This window comes from Phalangium opilio, unplaced genomic scaffold (assembly GCF_054372755.1).
Source record: "Phalangium opilio isolate 3A_F unplaced genomic scaffold, DU_Popi_V2 ptg000352l_1, whole genome shotgun sequence".
In the NCBI taxonomy this organism is placed as follows: Eukaryota; Metazoa; Arthropoda; class Arachnida; order Opiliones; family Phalangiidae; genus Phalangium; species Phalangium opilio.
The window spans coordinates 4,352,928-4,362,500 of NW_028324228.1; the positions used below are offsets into that span (position 1 = coordinate 4,352,928).

General features: G+C 44.8%; 51 non-coding genes across 51 annotated transcripts in view; all 51 read right to left on the minus strand.

Annotated features, from left to right (window-relative positions):
• Positions 1-84: 84 nt before the first annotated feature.
• On the minus strand, positions 85-156 carry TRNAW-CCA (transfer RNA tryptophan (anticodon CCA)). Its single transcript has one exon. It is a non-coding gene; the product is annotated as a tRNA-Trp (tRNA).
• A 206-nt stretch (positions 157-362) lies between these two features.
• On the minus strand, positions 363-434 carry TRNAW-CCA (transfer RNA tryptophan (anticodon CCA)). Its single transcript has one exon. It is a non-coding gene; the product is annotated as a tRNA-Trp (tRNA).
• Positions 435-500: 66 nt separating this feature from the next.
• Positions 501-572, minus strand: TRNAW-CCA (transfer RNA tryptophan (anticodon CCA)). Its single transcript has one exon. It is a non-coding gene; the product is annotated as a tRNA-Trp (tRNA).
• A 67-nt stretch (positions 573-639) lies between these two features.
• Positions 640-711, minus strand: TRNAW-CCA (transfer RNA tryptophan (anticodon CCA)). The gene has a single exon. It is a non-coding gene; the product is annotated as a tRNA-Trp (tRNA).
• A 66-nt stretch (positions 712-777) lies between these two features.
• On the minus strand, positions 778-849 carry TRNAW-CCA (transfer RNA tryptophan (anticodon CCA)). The gene has a single exon. It is a non-coding gene; the product is annotated as a tRNA-Trp (tRNA).
• A 343-nt stretch (positions 850-1,192) lies between these two features.
• Positions 1,193-1,264, minus strand: TRNAW-CCA (transfer RNA tryptophan (anticodon CCA)). Its single transcript has one exon. It is a non-coding gene; the product is annotated as a tRNA-Trp (tRNA).
• Positions 1,265-1,469: 205 nt separating this feature from the next.
• Positions 1,470-1,541, minus strand: TRNAC-ACA (transfer RNA cysteine (anticodon ACA)). Its single transcript has one exon. It is a non-coding gene; the product is annotated as a tRNA-Cys (tRNA).
• A 67-nt stretch (positions 1,542-1,608) lies between these two features.
• TRNAW-CCA (transfer RNA tryptophan (anticodon CCA)) lies at positions 1,609-1,680 on the minus strand. The gene has a single exon. It is a non-coding gene; the product is annotated as a tRNA-Trp (tRNA).
• Positions 1,681-1,746: 66 nt separating this feature from the next.
• On the minus strand, positions 1,747-1,818 carry TRNAW-CCA (transfer RNA tryptophan (anticodon CCA)). Its single transcript has one exon. It is a non-coding gene; the product is annotated as a tRNA-Trp (tRNA).
• A 343-nt stretch (positions 1,819-2,161) lies between these two features.
• Positions 2,162-2,233, minus strand: TRNAW-CCA (transfer RNA tryptophan (anticodon CCA)). Its single transcript has one exon. It is a non-coding gene; the product is annotated as a tRNA-Trp (tRNA).
• Positions 2,234-2,300: 67 nt separating this feature from the next.
• TRNAW-CCA (transfer RNA tryptophan (anticodon CCA)) lies at positions 2,301-2,372 on the minus strand. The gene has a single exon. It is a non-coding gene; the product is annotated as a tRNA-Trp (tRNA).
• Positions 2,373-2,577: 205 nt separating this feature from the next.
• On the minus strand, positions 2,578-2,649 carry TRNAW-CCA (transfer RNA tryptophan (anticodon CCA)). The gene has a single exon. It is a non-coding gene; the product is annotated as a tRNA-Trp (tRNA).
• Positions 2,650-2,715: 66 nt separating this feature from the next.
• TRNAW-CCA (transfer RNA tryptophan (anticodon CCA)) lies at positions 2,716-2,787 on the minus strand. Its single transcript has one exon. It is a non-coding gene; the product is annotated as a tRNA-Trp (tRNA).
• A 66-nt stretch (positions 2,788-2,853) lies between these two features.
• On the minus strand, positions 2,854-2,925 carry TRNAW-CCA (transfer RNA tryptophan (anticodon CCA)). Its single transcript has one exon. It is a non-coding gene; the product is annotated as a tRNA-Trp (tRNA).
• Positions 2,926-2,992: 67 nt separating this feature from the next.
• TRNAW-CCA (transfer RNA tryptophan (anticodon CCA)) lies at positions 2,993-3,064 on the minus strand. The gene has a single exon. It is a non-coding gene; the product is annotated as a tRNA-Trp (tRNA).
• A 67-nt stretch (positions 3,065-3,131) lies between these two features.
• Positions 3,132-3,203, minus strand: TRNAW-CCA (transfer RNA tryptophan (anticodon CCA)). Its single transcript has one exon. It is a non-coding gene; the product is annotated as a tRNA-Trp (tRNA).
• A 66-nt stretch (positions 3,204-3,269) lies between these two features.
• Positions 3,270-3,341, minus strand: TRNAW-CCA (transfer RNA tryptophan (anticodon CCA)). Its single transcript has one exon. It is a non-coding gene; the product is annotated as a tRNA-Trp (tRNA).
• Positions 3,342-3,408: 67 nt separating this feature from the next.
• TRNAW-CCA (transfer RNA tryptophan (anticodon CCA)) lies at positions 3,409-3,480 on the minus strand. The gene has a single exon. It is a non-coding gene; the product is annotated as a tRNA-Trp (tRNA).
• Positions 3,481-3,547: 67 nt separating this feature from the next.
• TRNAW-CCA (transfer RNA tryptophan (anticodon CCA)) lies at positions 3,548-3,619 on the minus strand. The gene has a single exon. It is a non-coding gene; the product is annotated as a tRNA-Trp (tRNA).
• A 66-nt stretch (positions 3,620-3,685) lies between these two features.
• Positions 3,686-3,757, minus strand: TRNAW-CCA (transfer RNA tryptophan (anticodon CCA)). Its single transcript has one exon. It is a non-coding gene; the product is annotated as a tRNA-Trp (tRNA).
• A 67-nt stretch (positions 3,758-3,824) lies between these two features.
• Positions 3,825-3,896, minus strand: TRNAW-CCA (transfer RNA tryptophan (anticodon CCA)). The gene has a single exon. It is a non-coding gene; the product is annotated as a tRNA-Trp (tRNA).
• Positions 3,897-3,963: 67 nt separating this feature from the next.
• TRNAW-CCA (transfer RNA tryptophan (anticodon CCA)) lies at positions 3,964-4,035 on the minus strand. The gene has a single exon. It is a non-coding gene; the product is annotated as a tRNA-Trp (tRNA).
• Positions 4,036-4,240: 205 nt separating this feature from the next.
• TRNAW-CCA (transfer RNA tryptophan (anticodon CCA)) lies at positions 4,241-4,312 on the minus strand. The gene has a single exon. It is a non-coding gene; the product is annotated as a tRNA-Trp (tRNA).
• A 67-nt stretch (positions 4,313-4,379) lies between these two features.
• TRNAW-CCA (transfer RNA tryptophan (anticodon CCA)) lies at positions 4,380-4,451 on the minus strand. Its single transcript has one exon. It is a non-coding gene; the product is annotated as a tRNA-Trp (tRNA).
• Positions 4,452-4,656: 205 nt separating this feature from the next.
• On the minus strand, positions 4,657-4,728 carry TRNAW-CCA (transfer RNA tryptophan (anticodon CCA)). The gene has a single exon. It is a non-coding gene; the product is annotated as a tRNA-Trp (tRNA).
• Positions 4,729-4,794: 66 nt separating this feature from the next.
• On the minus strand, positions 4,795-4,866 carry TRNAW-CCA (transfer RNA tryptophan (anticodon CCA)). The gene has a single exon. It is a non-coding gene; the product is annotated as a tRNA-Trp (tRNA).
• A 66-nt stretch (positions 4,867-4,932) lies between these two features.
• TRNAW-CCA (transfer RNA tryptophan (anticodon CCA)) lies at positions 4,933-5,004 on the minus strand. The gene has a single exon. It is a non-coding gene; the product is annotated as a tRNA-Trp (tRNA).
• Positions 5,005-5,071: 67 nt separating this feature from the next.
• TRNAW-CCA (transfer RNA tryptophan (anticodon CCA)) lies at positions 5,072-5,143 on the minus strand. Its single transcript has one exon. It is a non-coding gene; the product is annotated as a tRNA-Trp (tRNA).
• A 67-nt stretch (positions 5,144-5,210) lies between these two features.
• Positions 5,211-5,282, minus strand: TRNAW-CCA (transfer RNA tryptophan (anticodon CCA)). Its single transcript has one exon. It is a non-coding gene; the product is annotated as a tRNA-Trp (tRNA).
• Positions 5,283-5,348: 66 nt separating this feature from the next.
• TRNAW-CCA (transfer RNA tryptophan (anticodon CCA)) lies at positions 5,349-5,420 on the minus strand. The gene has a single exon. It is a non-coding gene; the product is annotated as a tRNA-Trp (tRNA).
• A 67-nt stretch (positions 5,421-5,487) lies between these two features.
• On the minus strand, positions 5,488-5,559 carry TRNAW-CCA (transfer RNA tryptophan (anticodon CCA)). Its single transcript has one exon. It is a non-coding gene; the product is annotated as a tRNA-Trp (tRNA).
• A 67-nt stretch (positions 5,560-5,626) lies between these two features.
• On the minus strand, positions 5,627-5,698 carry TRNAW-CCA (transfer RNA tryptophan (anticodon CCA)). Its single transcript has one exon. It is a non-coding gene; the product is annotated as a tRNA-Trp (tRNA).
• A 344-nt stretch (positions 5,699-6,042) lies between these two features.
• On the minus strand, positions 6,043-6,114 carry TRNAW-CCA (transfer RNA tryptophan (anticodon CCA)). Its single transcript has one exon. It is a non-coding gene; the product is annotated as a tRNA-Trp (tRNA).
• A 67-nt stretch (positions 6,115-6,181) lies between these two features.
• Positions 6,182-6,253, minus strand: TRNAW-CCA (transfer RNA tryptophan (anticodon CCA)). Its single transcript has one exon. It is a non-coding gene; the product is annotated as a tRNA-Trp (tRNA).
• Positions 6,254-6,319: 66 nt separating this feature from the next.
• TRNAW-CCA (transfer RNA tryptophan (anticodon CCA)) lies at positions 6,320-6,391 on the minus strand. The gene has a single exon. It is a non-coding gene; the product is annotated as a tRNA-Trp (tRNA).
• A 206-nt stretch (positions 6,392-6,597) lies between these two features.
• TRNAW-CCA (transfer RNA tryptophan (anticodon CCA)) lies at positions 6,598-6,669 on the minus strand. The gene has a single exon. It is a non-coding gene; the product is annotated as a tRNA-Trp (tRNA).
• A 66-nt stretch (positions 6,670-6,735) lies between these two features.
• On the minus strand, positions 6,736-6,807 carry TRNAW-CCA (transfer RNA tryptophan (anticodon CCA)). Its single transcript has one exon. It is a non-coding gene; the product is annotated as a tRNA-Trp (tRNA).
• Positions 6,808-6,874: 67 nt separating this feature from the next.
• TRNAW-CCA (transfer RNA tryptophan (anticodon CCA)) lies at positions 6,875-6,946 on the minus strand. The gene has a single exon. It is a non-coding gene; the product is annotated as a tRNA-Trp (tRNA).
• A 66-nt stretch (positions 6,947-7,012) lies between these two features.
• TRNAW-CCA (transfer RNA tryptophan (anticodon CCA)) lies at positions 7,013-7,084 on the minus strand. Its single transcript has one exon. It is a non-coding gene; the product is annotated as a tRNA-Trp (tRNA).
• Positions 7,085-7,428: 344 nt separating this feature from the next.
• On the minus strand, positions 7,429-7,500 carry TRNAW-CCA (transfer RNA tryptophan (anticodon CCA)). The gene has a single exon. It is a non-coding gene; the product is annotated as a tRNA-Trp (tRNA).
• Positions 7,501-7,567: 67 nt separating this feature from the next.
• On the minus strand, positions 7,568-7,639 carry TRNAW-CCA (transfer RNA tryptophan (anticodon CCA)). The gene has a single exon. It is a non-coding gene; the product is annotated as a tRNA-Trp (tRNA).
• A 205-nt stretch (positions 7,640-7,844) lies between these two features.
• On the minus strand, positions 7,845-7,916 carry TRNAW-CCA (transfer RNA tryptophan (anticodon CCA)). Its single transcript has one exon. It is a non-coding gene; the product is annotated as a tRNA-Trp (tRNA).
• Positions 7,917-7,982: 66 nt separating this feature from the next.
• Positions 7,983-8,054, minus strand: TRNAW-CCA (transfer RNA tryptophan (anticodon CCA)). Its single transcript has one exon. It is a non-coding gene; the product is annotated as a tRNA-Trp (tRNA).
• A 206-nt stretch (positions 8,055-8,260) lies between these two features.
• Positions 8,261-8,332, minus strand: TRNAW-CCA (transfer RNA tryptophan (anticodon CCA)). Its single transcript has one exon. It is a non-coding gene; the product is annotated as a tRNA-Trp (tRNA).
• A 66-nt stretch (positions 8,333-8,398) lies between these two features.
• TRNAW-CCA (transfer RNA tryptophan (anticodon CCA)) lies at positions 8,399-8,470 on the minus strand. Its single transcript has one exon. It is a non-coding gene; the product is annotated as a tRNA-Trp (tRNA).
• Positions 8,471-8,674: 204 nt separating this feature from the next.
• On the minus strand, positions 8,675-8,746 carry TRNAW-CCA (transfer RNA tryptophan (anticodon CCA)). Its single transcript has one exon. It is a non-coding gene; the product is annotated as a tRNA-Trp (tRNA).
• Positions 8,747-8,813: 67 nt separating this feature from the next.
• On the minus strand, positions 8,814-8,885 carry TRNAW-CCA (transfer RNA tryptophan (anticodon CCA)). Its single transcript has one exon. It is a non-coding gene; the product is annotated as a tRNA-Trp (tRNA).
• Positions 8,886-8,952: 67 nt separating this feature from the next.
• Positions 8,953-9,024, minus strand: TRNAW-CCA (transfer RNA tryptophan (anticodon CCA)). Its single transcript has one exon. It is a non-coding gene; the product is annotated as a tRNA-Trp (tRNA).
• A 67-nt stretch (positions 9,025-9,091) lies between these two features.
• TRNAW-CCA (transfer RNA tryptophan (anticodon CCA)) lies at positions 9,092-9,163 on the minus strand. The gene has a single exon. It is a non-coding gene; the product is annotated as a tRNA-Trp (tRNA).
• Positions 9,164-9,229: 66 nt separating this feature from the next.
• On the minus strand, positions 9,230-9,301 carry TRNAW-CCA (transfer RNA tryptophan (anticodon CCA)). The gene has a single exon. It is a non-coding gene; the product is annotated as a tRNA-Trp (tRNA).
• A 206-nt stretch (positions 9,302-9,507) lies between these two features.
• Positions 9,508-9,573, minus strand: part of TRNAW-CCA (transfer RNA tryptophan (anticodon CCA)) — a 72-nt gene continuing 6 nt past the window's right edge. The window contains exon 1 of the tRNA in view: positions 9,508-9,573. This exon is cut by the window's right edge and continues 6 nt beyond it. This is a non-coding gene — a tRNA (tRNA-Trp).

The window sequence follows — 9,573 nt, forward strand, 5'->3', positions numbered from 1 at the left end:
CCATTGTGCCAATGAGCCCCCTGTACGAAGGCTTAATTGGTAGAAGTCTAAAAACAACTTAAAAACTCAATTTTATTATTTGTTTGACCCGGACGTGATTCGAACACGCAGCCTTCTGATCTGGAGTCAGACGCGCTACCATTGCGCCACCGAGCCCCCTGAACGAAGGTTAAATTTGTAGAATTTCTATAAACAACGTAAAAACTAAATTTTATTGTTTGTTTGACCCGAACGTGCTTCGAACACGCAGCCTTCTGATCTGGAGTCAGACGCGCTACCATTGCGCCACCGATCCCCCTGAACGAAGGTTAAATTTGTAGAATTTCTATAAACAACGTAAAAACTAAATTTTATTGTTTGTTTGACCCGAACGTGCTTCGAACACGCAGCCTTCTGATCTGGAGTCAGACGCGCTACCATTGCGCCATCGAGCCCCCTCAACGAAGGTTAAATTGGTAGAATTCTAAGAACAACTTAAAAACTGATTTGTATGATTTCTTTGACCCGGACGTGATTCGAACACGCAGCCTTCTGATCTGGAGTCAGACGCGGTACCATTGCGCCACCGAGCCCCCTGAACGAAGGTTAAATTGGTAGAACTTCTATAAACAACGTAAAAACTAAATTTTATTGTTTGTTTGACCCGAACGTGCTTCGAACACGCAGCCTTCTGATCTGGAGTCAGACGCGCTACCATTGCGCCACCGAGCCCCCTGTACGAAGGCTTAATTGGTAGAAGTCTAAAAACAACTTAAAAACTCAATTTTATTATTTCTTTGACCCGGACGTGATTCGAACACGCAGCCTTCTGATCTGGAGTCAGACGCGCTACCATTGCGCCACCGAGCCCCCTGAAGGAAGCTTTAATTGGTAGAATTCTAAGAACAACTTAAAAACTGATTTGTATGATTTCTTTGACCTGGACGTGATACGAACACGCAGCCTTCTGATCTGGAGTCAGACGCGCTACCATTGCGCCACCGAGCCCCCTGAACGAAGGTTAAATTGGTAGAACTTCTATAAACAACGTAAAAACTAAATTTTATTATTTGTTTGACCCGGACGTGATTCGAACACGCAGCCTTCTGTTCTGGAGTCAGACGCGCTCCCATTGTGCCACCGAGCCCCCTGTACGAAGGCTTAATTGGTAGAAGTCTAAAAACAACTTAAAAACTCAATTTTATTATTTGTTTGACCCGGACGTGATTCGAACACGCAGCCTTCTGATCTGGAGTCAGACGCGCTACCATTGCGCCACCGAGCCCCCTGAACGAAGGTTAAATTTGTAGAATTTCTATAAACAACGTAAAAACTAAATTTTATTGTTTGTTTGACCCGAACGTGCTACGAACACGCAGCCTTCTGATCTGGAGTCAGACGCGCTACCATTGCGCCATCGAGCCCCCTCAACGAAGGTTAAATTGGTAGAATTCTAAGAACAACTTAAAAACTGATTTGTATGATTTCTTTGACCCGGACGTGATTCGAACACGCAGCCTTCTGATCTGTAGTCAGACGCGGTACCATTGCGCCACCGAGCCCCCTGAACGAAGGTTAAATTGGTAGAACTTCTATAAAAAACGTAAAAACTAAATTTTATTGTTTGTTTGACCCGAACGTGCTTCGAACACGCAGCCTTCTGATCTGGAGTCAGACGCGCTACCATTGCGCCACCGAGCCCCCTGTACGAAGGCTTAATTGGTAGAAGTCTAAAAACAACTTAAAAACTCAATTTTATTATTTCTTTGACCCGGACGTGATTCGAACACGCAGCCTTCTGATCTGGAGTCAGACTCGCTACCATTGCGCCACCGAGCCCCCTGAAGGAAGCTTTAATTGGTAGAATTCTAAGAACAACTTAAAAACTTATTTGTATGATTTCTTTTACCTGGACGTGATTCGAACACGCAGCCTTATTATCTGGAGTCAGACGCGGTACCATTGCGCCACCGAGCCCCCTGAACGAAGGTTAAATTGGTAGAACTTCTATAAACAACGTAAAAACTAAATTTTATTATTTGTTTGACCCGGACGTGATTCGAACACGCAGCCCTCTGTTCTGGAGTCAGACGCGTTCCCATTGTGCCACCGAGCCCCCTGTTCGAAGGCTTAATTGGTAGAAGTGTAAAAACAACTTAAAAACTCAATTTTATTATTTCTTTGACCCGGACGTGATTCGAACACGCAGCCTTCTGATCTGGAGTCAGAAGCGCTACCACTGCGCCACCGAGCCCCCTGAACGAAGGTTAAATTGGTAGAATTTCTATAAACAACGTTAAAACTAAATTTTATTATTTGTTTGACCCGGACGTGATTCGAACACGCAGCCTTCTGATCTGGAGTCAGACGCGCTACCATTGCGCCACCGAGCCCCCTAAACGAAGGTTAAATTTGTAGAATTTCTATAAACAACGTAAAAACTAAATTTTATTGTTTGTTTGACCCCAACGTGCTTCGAACACGCAGCCTTCTGATCTGGAGTCAGACGCGCTACCATTGCGCCACCGAGCCCCCTCAACGAAGGTTAAATTATTAGAATTCTAAGAACAACTTAAAAACTGATTTGTATGATTTCTTTGACCCGGACGTGATTCGAACACGCAGTCTTCTGATCTGGAGTCAGACGCGCTACCATTGCGCCACCGAGCCCCCTGTACGAAGGCTTAACTGGTAGAAGTCTAAAAACAACTTAAAAACTCAATTTTATTATTTCTTTGACCCGGACGTGATTCGAACACGCAGTCTTCTGATCTGGAGTCAGACGCGCTACCATTGCGCCACCGAGCCCCCTGTACGAAGGCTTAACTGGTAGAAGTCTAAAAACAACTTAAAAACTCAATTTTATTATTTCTTTGACCCGGACGTGATTCGAACACGCAGCCTTCTGATCTGGAGTCAGAAGCGCCACCACTGCGCCACCGAGCCCCCTGAACGAAGGTTAAATTGGTAGAATTTCTATAAACAACGTTAAAACTAAATTTTATTATTTGTTTGACCCGGACGTGATTCGAACACGCAGCCTTCTGATCTGGAGTCAGACGCGCTACCATTGCGCCACCGAGCCCCCTGAACGAAGGTTAAATTTGTAGAATATCTATAAACAACGTAAAAACTAAATTTTATTGTTTGTTTGACCCGAACGTGCTTCGAACACGCAGCCTTCTGATCTGGAGTCAGACGCGCTACCATTGCGCCACCGAGCCCCCTCAACGAAGGTTAAATTGGTAGAATTCTAAGAACAACTTAAAAACTGATTGGTATGATTTCTTTGACCCGGACGTGATTCGAACACGCAGCCTTCTGATCTGGAGTCAGACGCGGTACCATTGCGCCACCGAGCCCCCTGAACGAAGGTTAAATTGGTAGAACTTCAATAAACAACGTAAAAACTAAATTCTATTATTTGTTTGACCCGGACGTGATTCGAACACGCAGCCTTCTGATCTGGAGTCAGACGCGCTACCATTGCGCCACCGAGCCCCCTGAACGAAGGTTAAATTGGTAGAATTTCTATAAACAACGTTAAAACTAAATTTTATTATTTGTTTGACCCGGACGTGATTCGAACACGCAGCCTTCTGATCTGGAGTCAGACGCGCTACCATTGCGCCACCGAGCCCCCTCAACGAAGGTTAAATTGGTAGAATTCTAAGAACAACTTAAAAACTGATTGGTATGATTTCTTTGACCCGGACGTGATTCGAACACGCAGCCTTCTGATCTGGAGTCAGACGCGGTACCATTGCGCCACCGAGCCCCCTGAACGAAGGTTAAATTGGTAGAACTTCAATAAACAACGTAAAAACTAAATTCTATTATTTGTTTGACCCGGACGTGATTCGAACACGCAGCCTTCTGATCTGGAGTCAGACGCGCTACCATTGCGCCACCGAGCCCCCTGAACGAAGGTTAAATTGGTAGAATTTCTATAAACAACGTTAAAACTAAATTTTATTATTTGTTTGACCCGGACGTGATTCGAACACGCAGCCTTCTGATCTGGAGTCAGACGCGCTACCATTGCGCCACCGAGCCCCCTCAACGAAGGTTAAATTGGTAGAATTCTAAGAACAACTTAAAAACTGATTTGTATGATTTCTTTGACCCGGACGTGATTCGAACACGCAGCCTTCTGATCTGGAGTCAGACGCGGTACTATTGCGCCACCGAACCCCCTGAACGTAGGTTAAATTGGTAGAACTTCTATAAACAACGTAAAAACTAAATTTTATTATTTGTTTGACCCGGACGTGATTCGAACACGCAGCCTTCTGATCTGGAGTCAGACGCGCTCCCATTGTGCCACCGAGCCCCCTGAACGAAGGTTAAATTTGTAGAATTTCTATAAACAACGTAAAAACTAAATTTTATTGTTTGTTTGACCCGAACGTGCTTCGAACACGCAGCCTTCTGATCTGGAGTCAGACGCGCTACCATTGCGCCACCGAGCCCCCTAAACGAAGGTTAAATTTGTAGAATTTCTATAAACAACGTAAAAACTAAATTTTATTTTTTGTTTGACCCCAACGTGCTTCGAACACGCAGCCTTCTAATCTGGAGTCAGAAGCGCTACCACTGCGCCACCGAGCCCCCTGAACGAAGGTTAAATTATTAGAATTCTAAGAACAACTTAAAAACTGATTTGTATGATTTCTTTGACCCGGACGTGATTCGAACACGCAGTCTTCTGATCTGGAGTCAGACGCGCTACCATTGCGCCACCGAGCCCCCTGTACGAAGGCTTAACTGGTAGAAGTCTAAAAACAACTTAAAAACTCAATTTTATTATTTCTTTGACCCGGACGTGATTCGAACACGCAGTCTTCTGATCTGGAGTCAGACGCGCTACCATTGCGCCACCGAGCCCCCTGTACGAAGGCTTAACTGGTAGAAGTCTAAAAACAACTTAAAAACTCAATTTTATTATTTCTTTGACCCGGACGTGATTCGAACACGCAGCCTTCTGATCTGGAGTCAGAAGCGCTACCACTGCGCCACCGAGCCCCCTGAACGAAGGTTAAATTGGTAGAATTTCTATAAGCAACGTTAAAACTAAATTTTATTATTTGTTTGACCCGGACGTGATTCGAACACGCAGCCTTCTGATCTGGAGTCAGACGCGCTACCATTGCGCCACCGAGCCCCCTGAACGAAGGTTAAATTTGTAGAATTTCTATAAACAACGTAAAAACTAAATTTTATTGTTTGTTTGACCCGAACGTGCTTCGAACACGCAGCCTTCTGATCTGGAGTCAGACGCGCTACCATTGCGCCACCGAGCCCCCTCAACGAAGGTTAAATTGGTAGAATTCTAAGAACAACTTAAAAACTGATTGGTATGATTTCTTTGACCCGGACGTGATTCGAACACGCAGCCTTCTGATCTGGAGTCAGACGCGGTACCATTGCGCCACCGAGCCCCCTGAACGAAGGTTAAATTGGTAGAACTTCAATAAACAACGTAAAAACTAAATTCTATTATTTGTTTGACCCGGACGTGATTCGAACACGCAGCCTTCTGATCTGGAGTCAGACGCGCTACCATTGCGCCACCGAGCCCCCTGAACGAAGGTTAAATTGGTAGAATTTTTATAAACAACGTTAAAACTAAATTTTATTATTTGTTTGACCCGGACGTGATTCGAACACGCAGCCTTCTGATCTGGAGTCAGACGCGCTACCATTGCGCCACCGAGCCCCCTAAACGAAGGTTAAATTTGTAGAATTTCTATAAACAACGTAAAAACTAAATTTTATTGTTTGTTTGACCCCAACGTGCTTCGAACACGCAGCCTTCTGATCTGGAGTCAGACGCGCTACCATTGCGCCACCGAGCCCCCTCAACGAAGGTTAAATTGGTAGAATTCTAAGAACAACTTAAAAACTGATTTGTATGATTTCTTTGACCCGGACGTGATTCGAACACGCAGCCTTCTGATCTGGAGTCAGACGCGGTACTATTGCGCCACCGAACCCCCTGAACGAAGGTTAAATTGGTAGAACTTCTATAAACAACGTAAAAACTAAATTTTATTATTTGTTTGACCCGGACGTGATTCGAACACGCAGCCTTCTGATCTGGAATCAGACGCGCTCCCATTGTGCCACCGAGCCCCCTGAACGAAGGTTAAATTTGTAGAATTTCTATAAACAACGTAAAAACTAAATTTTATTGTTTGTTTGACCCGAACGTGCTTCGAACACGCAGCCTTCTGATCTGGAGTCAGACGCGCTACCATTGCGCCACCGAGCCCCCTCAACGAAGGTTAAATTGGTAGAATTCTAAGAACAACTTAAAAACTGATTTGTATGATTTCTTTGACCCGGACGTGATTCGAACACGCAGCCTTCTGATCTGGAGTCAGACGCGGTACCATTGCGCCACCGAGCCCCCTGAACGAAGGTTAAATTGGTAGAACTTCTATAAACATCGTAAAAACTAAATTTTATTGTTTGTTTGACCCGAACGTGCTTCGAACACGCAGCCTTCTGATCTGGAGTCAGACGCACTACCTTTGCGCCACCGAGCCCCCTGAACAAAGGTTAAATTGGTAGAACTTCTATAAACAACGTAAAAACTAAATTTTATTGTTTGTTTGACCCGAACGTGCTTCGAACACGCAGCCTTCTGATCTGGAGTCAGACGCGCTACCATTGCGCCACCGAGCCCCCTGTACGAAGGCTTAATTGGTAGAACTCTAAAAACAACTTAAAAACTCAATTTTATTATTTCTTTGACCCGGACGTGATTCGAACACGCAGCCTTCTGATCTGGAGTCAGACGCGCTACCATTGCGCCACCGAGCCCCGTGAAGGAAGCTTTAATTGGTAGAATTTCTATAAACAACGTAAAAACTAAATTTTATTGTTTGTTTGACCCGAACGTGCTTCGAACACGCAGCCTTCTGATCTGGAGTCAGACGCGCTACCATTGCGCCACCGAGCCCCCTCAACGAAGGTTAAATTGGTAGAATTCTAAGAACAACTTAAAAACTGATTTGTATGATTTCTTTGACCCGGACGTGATTCGAACACGCAGCCTTCTGATCTGGAGTCAGACGCGGTACCATTGCGCCACCGAGCCCCCTGAACGAAGGTTAAATTGGTAGAACTTCTATAAACATCGTAAAAACTAAATTTTATTGTTTGTTTGACCCGAACGTGCTTCGAACACGCAGCCTTCTGATCTGGAGTCAGACGCACTACCTTTGCGCCACCGAGCCCCCTGAACAAAGGTTAAATTGGTAGAACTTCTATAAACAACGTAAAAACTAAATTTTATTGTTTGTTTGACCCGAACGTGCTTCGAACACGCAGCCTTCTGATCTGGAGTCAGACGCGCTCCCATTGTGCCACCGAGCCCCCTGAACGAAGGTTAAATTGGTAGAATTCTAAGAACAACTTAAAAACTGATTTGTATGATTTCTTTGACCCGGACGTGATTCGAACACGCAGCCTTCTGATCTGGAGTCAGACGCGGTACCATTGCGCCACCGAGCCCCCTGAACGAAGGTTAAATTGGTAGAACTTCTATAAACAACGTAAAAACTAAATTTTATTGTTTGTTTGACCCGAACGTGCTTCGAACACGCAGCCTTCTGATCTGGAGTCAGACGCGCTACCATTGCGCCACCGAGCCCCCTGTACGAAGGCTTAATTGGTAGAACTCTAAAAACAACTTAAAAACTCAATTTTATTATTTCTTTGACCCGGACGTGATTCGAACACGCAGCCTTCTGATCTGGAGTCAGACGCGCTCCCATTGTGCCAGAGAGCCCCCTGAACGAAGGTTAAATTTGTAGAATTTCTATAAACAACGTAAAAACTAAATTTTATTGTTTGTTTGACCCGAACGTGCTTCGAACACGCAGCCTTCTGATCTGGAGTCAGACGCGCTACCATTGCGCCACCGAGCCCCCTCAACGAAGGTTAAATTGGTAGAATTCTAAGAACAACTTAAAAACTGATTTGTATGATTTCTTTGACCCGGACGTGATTCGAACACGCAGCCTTCTGATCTGGAGTCAGACGCGGTACCATTGCGCCACCGAGCCCCCTGAACGAAGGTTAAATTGGTAGAACTTCTATAAACATCGTAAAAACTAAATTTTATTGTTTGTTTGACCCGAACGTGCTTCGAACACGCAGCCTTCTGATCTGGAGTCAGACGCACTACCTTTGCGCCACCGAGCCCCCTGAACAAAGGTTAAATTGGTAGAACTTCTATAAACAACGTAAAAACTAAATTTTATTGTTTGTTTGACCCGAACGTGCTTCGAACACGCAGCCTTCTGATCTGGAGTCAGACGCGCTACCATTGCGCCACCGAGCCCCCTGTACGAAGGCTTAATTGGTAGAACTCTAAAAACAACTTAAAAACTCAATTTTATTATTTCTTTGACCCGGACGTGATTCGAACACGCAGCCTTCTGATCTGGAGTCAGACGCGCTACCATTGCGCCACCGAGCCCCGTGAAGGAAGCTTTAATTGGTAGAATTCTAAGAACAACTTAAAAACTGATTTGTATGATTTCTTTGACCTGGACGTGATTCGAACACGCAGCCTTCGGATCTGGAGTCAGACGTGCTACCATTGCACCACCGAGCCCCCTGAAGGAAGCTTTAATTGGTAGAATTCTAAAAACAACTTAAAAACTGATTTTTATTATTTCTTTGACCCGGACGTGATTCGAACACGCAGCCTTCTGATCTGGAGTCAGAAGCGCTACCACTGCGCCACCGAGCCCCCTGAACGAAGGTTAAATTGGTATAATTTCTATAAACAACGTTAAAACTAAATTTTATTATTTGTTTGACCCGGACGTGATTCGAACACGCAGCCTTCTGATCTGGAGTCAGACGCGCTACCATTGCGCCACCGAGCCCCCTGAACGAAGGTTAAGTTGGTAGAATTTCTATAATCAACGTAAAAACAAAATTTTATTATTTCTTTGACCCGGACGTGATTCGAACACGCAGCCTTCTGATCTGGAGTCAGAAGCGCTACCACTGCGCCACCGAGCCCCCTGAACGAAGGTTAAATTGGTAGAATTTCTATAAACAACGTTAAAACTAAATTTTATTATTTGTTTGACCCGGACGTGATTCGAACACGCAGTCTTCTGATCTGGAGTCAGACGCGCTACCATTGCGCCACCGAGCCCCCTGTAAGAAGGCTTAACTGGTAGAAGGCTAAAAACAACTTAAAAACTCAGTTTTATTATTTCTTTCACCCGGACGTGATTCGAACACGCAGCCTTCTGATCTGGAGTCAGAAGCGCTACCACTGCGCCACCGAGCCCCCTGAACGAAGGTTAAATTGGTAGAATTTCTATAAACAACGTTAAAACTAAATTTTATTATTTGTTTGATCCGGACGTGATTCGAACACGCAGCCTTCTGATCTGGAGTCAGACGCGCTACCATTGCGCCAACGAGCCCCCTGAACGAAGGTTAATTTGGTAGAATTTCTATAATCAACGTAAAAACAAAATTTTATTATTTCTTTGACCCGGACGTGATTCGAACACGCTGCCTGCTGATCTGGAGTCAGAAGCGCTACCACTGCGCCAC